This window comes from Mus caroli, chromosome 10, assembly GCF_900094665.2.
Source record: "Mus caroli chromosome 10, CAROLI_EIJ_v1.1, whole genome shotgun sequence".
Classification (NCBI taxonomy): domain Eukaryota; kingdom Metazoa; phylum Chordata; class Mammalia; order Rodentia; family Muridae; genus Mus; species Mus caroli.
In genome coordinates this window covers 84,504,108-84,510,998 of record NC_034579.1, presented here as the reverse complement: position 1 = coordinate 84,510,998, position 6,891 = coordinate 84,504,108, and the positions used below count along the sequence as shown (strand labels likewise).

Below are 6,891 nucleotides of genomic sequence, written 5' to 3'. Positions count from 1 at the left end.
TTTTGGGATAGCATTGGAAATGTAACTGAGGAAAATATGTAATAAAAATATTAAAAATTAAAAAAAATATGGTTACTGACAGAGCTCCAGTCTTCTGATACGTACCAGATTTATGTCTGTTGGAAGGATCAACTGTAGGGATGCACATAAAACAGACATTATTCCTGCTACTCTAAATATCATCTTTAATACTGGGCAAAAAAAAATCAAATGCAAGCCATATTTATGCCATAAGTTCAAGTGGCGATGAATGTAATCTATTAGTTGAAATGCCTCCAACTTCAATGCTTTTAGTCAAATCTGGGTATCATTTATTTACCACATAGTTATGAGCACCTGACAATAGAAATACCACTGCCTGCTTTCCTCATGTTTTGCTTTCTCAGATGATGCATATGAGATGAACAGCCAAGTGTCTTTCCCTTTAGGGTACTGAGAATAAGAATAGTTGACCTTTTCCTCTCTCTCTCTCTCTCTTTCTCTCTCTCTCTCTCTCTGTCTCTCTTTTGAGAGTCATGCACAAACTATTCGAGATTCAAACATATTGGAAAATTCCCCAAATTCCAGACAACATGCACTTTTTAAAATATCAATGCTGTTGCATTAGAACCCTCGGATCAGGGATGTTTAACTAATAGGCCTTTTCTTTTGTTTGAAGACATTTCATTTTTATTTTGTCGTTAGAAAACCTTTAGGAGAAGTTAAGAATCCGGTTTGTGTAAAAGCCTAATTAACTATCGAGCGGTGTGATGTTCCCTAATAATCGAATCTGTTGCATCAAAAAGCATGAGGTGCTTTCAAGTGTTGAAATGAAGGTCCTAAATTGATCACCTGAATTATACACTCCTTTATCAAAATGTCCATAAATTTGTCTAGACTGCATTAACATCATACCATCCCAGTGAATGATGGTTTGTTTTCATCTCTTAACTGTTAGGAGTCACCTGAAGGGCAGGCAGGAGAGGTTATGCTGGCTATGAACTGTGGTTAGGGTGGGTACTCAGGGTAGTATGAGAGACCACAGTGGAAGTCAGAGGAAGTGAGCTTAAGCTGCCTTCACAGACAAGGGAACTCATTAAAAATGGGAGACCTAACAGATGCCAGGGAGTTTAGAACACAATCAAGAGAACTGCCCGGAAAGAGTTCTTGCTCTATTTTTCCAAATATGTACTGTAATTGGTGTGTATTTATTTACGCAATGGTGAGTTTCATAAAGTCACTTTCATATGAATATATAGTGTATTGTGTCTGCATTCATCCCCGGACCTTGTTCTCTGAGGAGTTTACAATGTCCTTCTCTATGTTGTAGTCGCAGACCCACTAAGTAGGTGTCTCTAGGGTTGAAGGCTGACAGGGATTGGATTCTGTATTGCCAGGGAGGGAAAACTACTGCCTGGGCCAACAGTTCTCAAGTGCGTTCCTCAGACCATGGTCCCTTTGACAGCTTTGGAAATGAAGGTTCAAGGTCCCACCCAGACAGACCAGGGTGAAACATGCAGGTTTAAAAGCTCTGCATGTGATCCTGCTGTGTGCTTACTAGGAGAATCATTATTTGAGATAAGTCATATCAGACACTCCCATTCAGGCTGGAAGCCCTTTATGATTCCCTTCTGCATTATAGGAAAAAAACTAAAACACATGAAGCTCACCCCCCACAGCATCTCCTTAGAGGAGAAGGAGTCTAACCTTCCACTGTTATCTTTCCTCCATTAAACTTTGTAGGAGGAATCATAGAGCCAAGCAATGACAGACTTCTGCATTCCAACTGGGACTTGTTTGCAGAGGGTGATCCTGGAAGTCACTGAGACCACCAGAAGAGACAGATGCACGGAGGTTATTATTAGAGGGGAAAAAGGCTTTCTATACTGGAGAGGGAGAAATCCCTAAAAATAAAAAGAACAGAAAATGACAAAGTAAAATTTCATTTTCCTTTTTACTTTGAGAAAACAGTGGCTTTTGGGGGCCTGTTTCGGATATGCTGATAGAGGAATAGAGGTCCTTAGTAGTTAGTATTCAGTATGAAAGGAGAACAGCATAAGAACATATTCTAATGTTGCGTTGGTTTTCTCGCAGTACCATCCAGCCCCCAGAACATTCTCTGGCAGCACCCACACTCTCCTGTGCGAGGGAATAAACTTGGAAGGAGACTGGCAGGCACAGGAGCCTCCTCCGGGTGCTGGTGCCGAGGGATATGCTTGTGACTAGCTGGAGTCTGCCGACTCAGGATGGTGTTAGAGGACGTCTTTTGGCTTCAGCCAGATGAACTGGAATGTCACAGTGGTCTGTGTAAGACTGGGAAGAGGGCCAGGAGCCATAGCCAAGCAGAAGAGGAGGCTCACTGGGTTACTCTACACAGGTTTACTGTGTCGCCTTCTGGCCAGTGGGCAGGATGAACAAGGCTGAAACCCGTTGAAGGTGAATTGCTGTTTGTGGGCCAAACACTTTATGGGCGTTTTTAAAACCTATCTTCAATCAATCCCCTCATACTCACAGACTCTGTACAAATATCCTTATGCTAATCATCAAACCAAATAAATTCCTACATGTATGTGATTTATATATATACAACTAAATAAAGATTGTCTACAAAGTCTAAGATAGTTAATTTTGTGGAACAGAACTCTCTCTCTCTCTCTCTCTCTCTCTCTCTCTCTCTCTCTTTCTCTCTCTCTCTCCCTGCCTACCTTCATTTCAGAAAACAAATACCATATGAGATTATTATTTTAAACACAAATTGCACTTAACAGACAGTAAAGCCTCTGGGTTGTAAGTTAGCCACTGATTCTACCTGACTCAAGGCTGTGAAATGCATTTCTGTGAATTATTGTGTGCTGAGACCCACTGCCAATACTTGAGCAGACATCAGCAGGCTCAGGGGGAAATGAGATCTCCACACACTCAGTGTACCTATTATTAAACTGAGGTGCTCGGTGACCCAGCCTCAGCCTAACCACAGAGCTAGATTCTCTGGGTTTACAAAGATGAGATGCTGAGAAGGAAAATGAGAAGCAGGGAGTCACTCGCAGACACATAACTAGCAATTTGAAGCTGCTGCTGGGATCATTTGGTCTTTACATTTTCTCTTTTGCTAGCCTCTGAGAGTCCTCAGGGACTACTTGTTATTCTTTCCTGTCCAGTGGCCGCTATGTTCAATTATGGCCCTCTGTTCCACTGTAGACTTTTGCTTTCCACGCTAGGAACACATCTTGGTGAGATATATTTACTCCCCCAGGTAAGCTCCATCATTTCTTTCTTTGTTCTTCACTAGATTGTTCTCTAATGATGTCGTTCATTTTGTTGTTGGTAATATTTTCACGCATTCTACTCTGGATCTTAATTCCTCTGTGACACCCCTGCTCACTCCAGAATACTGCCGAGCGCCTCTCTGCCTCTTTTATTTACACAGCACAGAAGGGCTGTGAGTCTTGCCAATGACAGGCTGCTCTGGTTTCTCTGGCACCTGGCACGCAGCAGACCCTCAATCAATATCTGTTTAATAGGAATATGAATAATATCTGCCCAAATGAATGAAAATGAATGAGCCTAATAATTTTGGTATAATCTTAGACAAAATTATAAACAAATAATGTCCACCCCTTTCATTGTATGCAACTTAATTTTTCTTTAATTGCCTTAAAGAAGAAAGGAAGAGAGAGAGAGAGAGAGAGAGAGAGAGAGAGAGAGAGAGAGAGAGAGAGAGAGAGAACTGGGTCACATGACATACACTATGTAGATGAAAGATGCTCCCCATTTTGACATCTTATGCTCTAATGCTTGATTGGATCCTGGATAGGTTGTGCTCAGCATATCATGGAGTGGCTGGTAACAGAGTCCCTTCTAATTGCAGCTCACAATCCTTTATTCTACCCTTTCTACCTTGAAAGGCTGGTTATTAAGAATGGTGTCTTTTGAACAGTGTGACAAATGCCCATCATCAAGGGTTCTTTAAGAAAGCCCTGAAAAACTGGGGCTTCGGTAAGGGAGATTAGGTCTGAAAGCCCACCTCTGCCACTATCGGTCTGGATGAGACTGGCTAAGACTTAAAAGTGTCTCTAAACCTCAGCTCTGTATTAGATACCAAGGGTGATGGTGATGAGGATATTGATGGTAGAGCCTGAATTAAAGCCAAAGTTCCTGGCTCTGAAGCTCAGGCTCACAATAACTATTATCTTCCCATGATGAGATGAGATAATCAGTACAAAAATGCTTGACATGGAGAAAATATTGTTAAAGCAGCATCAAAAACATGTATGTAAAACACCACCACCACCAACAACAACAATAACAAGGAGGGCCCCTTGTCCCTTCTCTAGTCCTTGAAACCTCATGTGTGACATGCTCCTATGTGTGGATTTTACTGTCAATGTTTTTTTCCATGATTTTTTATGTGCTTGTGTCTATGTATATGTATGTATGCATATATTCTTTTCCTTCACATTTATGGGGGTTGCTTACACCTGAGAAGAACTACTGAACAGCACGTGCCAGAGGTTGAAGTCCAGTTCAAATGTTGAAGGACGGCCTCACTGAGCCAAGAGTATCACTTGTACCCACGATGTTCTCAGCAACAGCAAGTTCCTGCAGTGGATTTCCAGGCAAAACCAAGACAGGCACTCTTGGCTGAGACACCAAGAGGTGGCTAAAGCAGTATTAGAACACCAAGGTGGTGAACGGCTAGGAAAGCAGACCCATCACTGTGAGACACTGGTCAAGCTTACACTGTGTGCGAATAACCTGCATTGAACCCTTATTTATAGCCCTCCCCCAAGTATTAAGGGTCTTGAGATTTTACCATTGAGAACAGCTATGGTGGAACAGCAATCACGACTGTGGGACACAGCAGCAAGATGCTGCGGCCCATTGACTATACAATGAGATGTATCCTGTAAGACGGAAGAATCTTCAATGGCACCTTTAAGGCTTTTGATAATATGTATTTGGTTCTCTGCCAAAGAATGCAAAACAGCTAGAATGTGAAGAAAAAACGGGTTTGGGGTCTGGTCTTATTATGTGGGGAGAACTTGGTTTCTGTGATTGTGGAGAGTTCACCTCCTAAAGATGCTGGCATTATTCATGTGCCAATTGTTGGTGTTGCAGGTGGCCCTGGGGTTGGAAGGGCAGCTGGCAGAGGAGTACCAGCTGATGTACCTATTCCCCAAGCTCCTGCTGGATTAGCAGGCCCTGTCTGAGGAGCTGGAGGCTCATCCCAGTGGATCATGACTCCACAGGGAGGAGGAGGCACTGTAGCAATAGCTGCTGCTCTTGCTACTGCTAACATTGCCAGAGCCCCAACTCAGTACTCACCAGGACTTGGAACTCCACCTCCACTTAAAGGCAGAGCAACCCCACCTCTAAGTTTTATGGCTCCTCCACCTGCTATGAGACCATCCATGGGCCCACCAATTGGCCTACCCCTGCTGGATACCAATAGGCATCCCCCCTCCAGGAATGGGATGCTCTCACCAGGAATTAGAGGCCCACCTCCCCCAGGAATGCATCCATCAAGACCCTAAGATACACTTGATAAATATTAGACCTTCTTTGTCCCTGCAAAGCATCTTGTGAAATTGTGTAGCCTGTAAGCTTTTTGACCCCTCTTATATCATTAACTATAGATAAGGAATAAATAGAATAATTTGGAACAAACAAACAAACAAACACAAAAACCAATAAAAACCCCAAAACAAAAACAAAAAAAACAAACAAAAAAATAAGAAAACCACCCTAGAAATTCTCTTTGTTTCCTAAAGAATGTTCAAATTCAAAATTGCTATTGTGATTGCAAAATCAATGCCAGAAATTGGGGAGAGAGAAGATACAAACAGCTATGAAGATTGAATAGGGATTTTAGAGAGTCGGGGTGAGCTGGTGACATGGGTTGGGCAGGGACTAGGCTCACCTGACATTCAGACAGAGGGCAGTGTGGCTCTTCAGCTCTCGGAGGAGGCTGAGCAACGAGCTTTAAGTGGACACTGAAGGTTCTCAGTCTGCTAGCACTCAGTGGGAGTTTTGTTTGTTATAAGGCTGGAATAGAAGACTAGAAAATTGGGCTGGTGAGATGGCTCAGTGGGTAAGAGCACCCGACTGCTCTTCCGAAGGTCCGAAGTTCAAATTCCAGCAACCACATGGTGGCTCACAACCATCTGTAATGAAATCTTGACTCCCTCTTCTGGGGTGTCTGAAGACAGCTACAGTGTACTTACATATAATAAAAATAAATTAAAAAATCTTAAAAAAAAAAGAAGAAGAAGACTGGAAAATCTTCATGGAATGTGACAGTCCTGGTGCTGTCCATTTTCATAGAGTAATTTCATGACTCAGTGCAGAGGAGGCCTGCCTAGCTCTTTCTAGCAGTTTCACTGTCAGTATGAATACATCTATAGAAGAGGTATTAGCTGACTCACTGTATTGCTCCTCGAAAAGGGGTAAGACAGGAGTTAAGTTGGATTACACTGGAATGATGATGTTATTATGTTTCTGCTTTCAACTTAGACTTTTTTTTATGGGTTAAGAGAACTTATTCATTGGTCTGGAAAAAGAGTGATCTGTGTTCCTTAGAGTCATATCTGACAAGATTACATCAAGAGAGCATTCCATCCCATAAAACATCTCAGGTGATGTGCGGTTGGCTTCAACAACAAGGTTGACTGTATCATGATGTTCATTTATCAGATAAGGATACACAGGCTCTGAGTTAACTCTAAGGTGAGAACATTGCTGGTGAGAGATGTCAAGTTGGCCTGAGACACAAGTCTGTTGTTTCTGGTTTTACATGCTAGTCTGTGTTAACTCTGCTACACATTCATGAAAGAAGAAAGTATTTTGAAAACAGCATTCTGAAGATCAAAAATTCAGATGACAGTAGATGCTGGCAAGGATGTGGAGAAAGAG

General features: G+C 42.3%; 1 protein-coding gene and 1 pseudogene across 1 annotated transcript in view; one reads left to right on the top strand and one right to left on the bottom strand.

The window, feature by feature from the left end:
- Positions 1-6,891, bottom strand: part of Anks1b (ankyrin repeat and sterile alpha motif domain containing 1B) — a 1,052,697-nt gene that overhangs the window by 215,419 nt on the left and 830,387 nt on the right. The gene's annotated exons all lie outside the window — the stretch shown is intronic.
- LOC110304081 lies at positions 4,833-5,513 on the top strand (annotated as a pseudogene).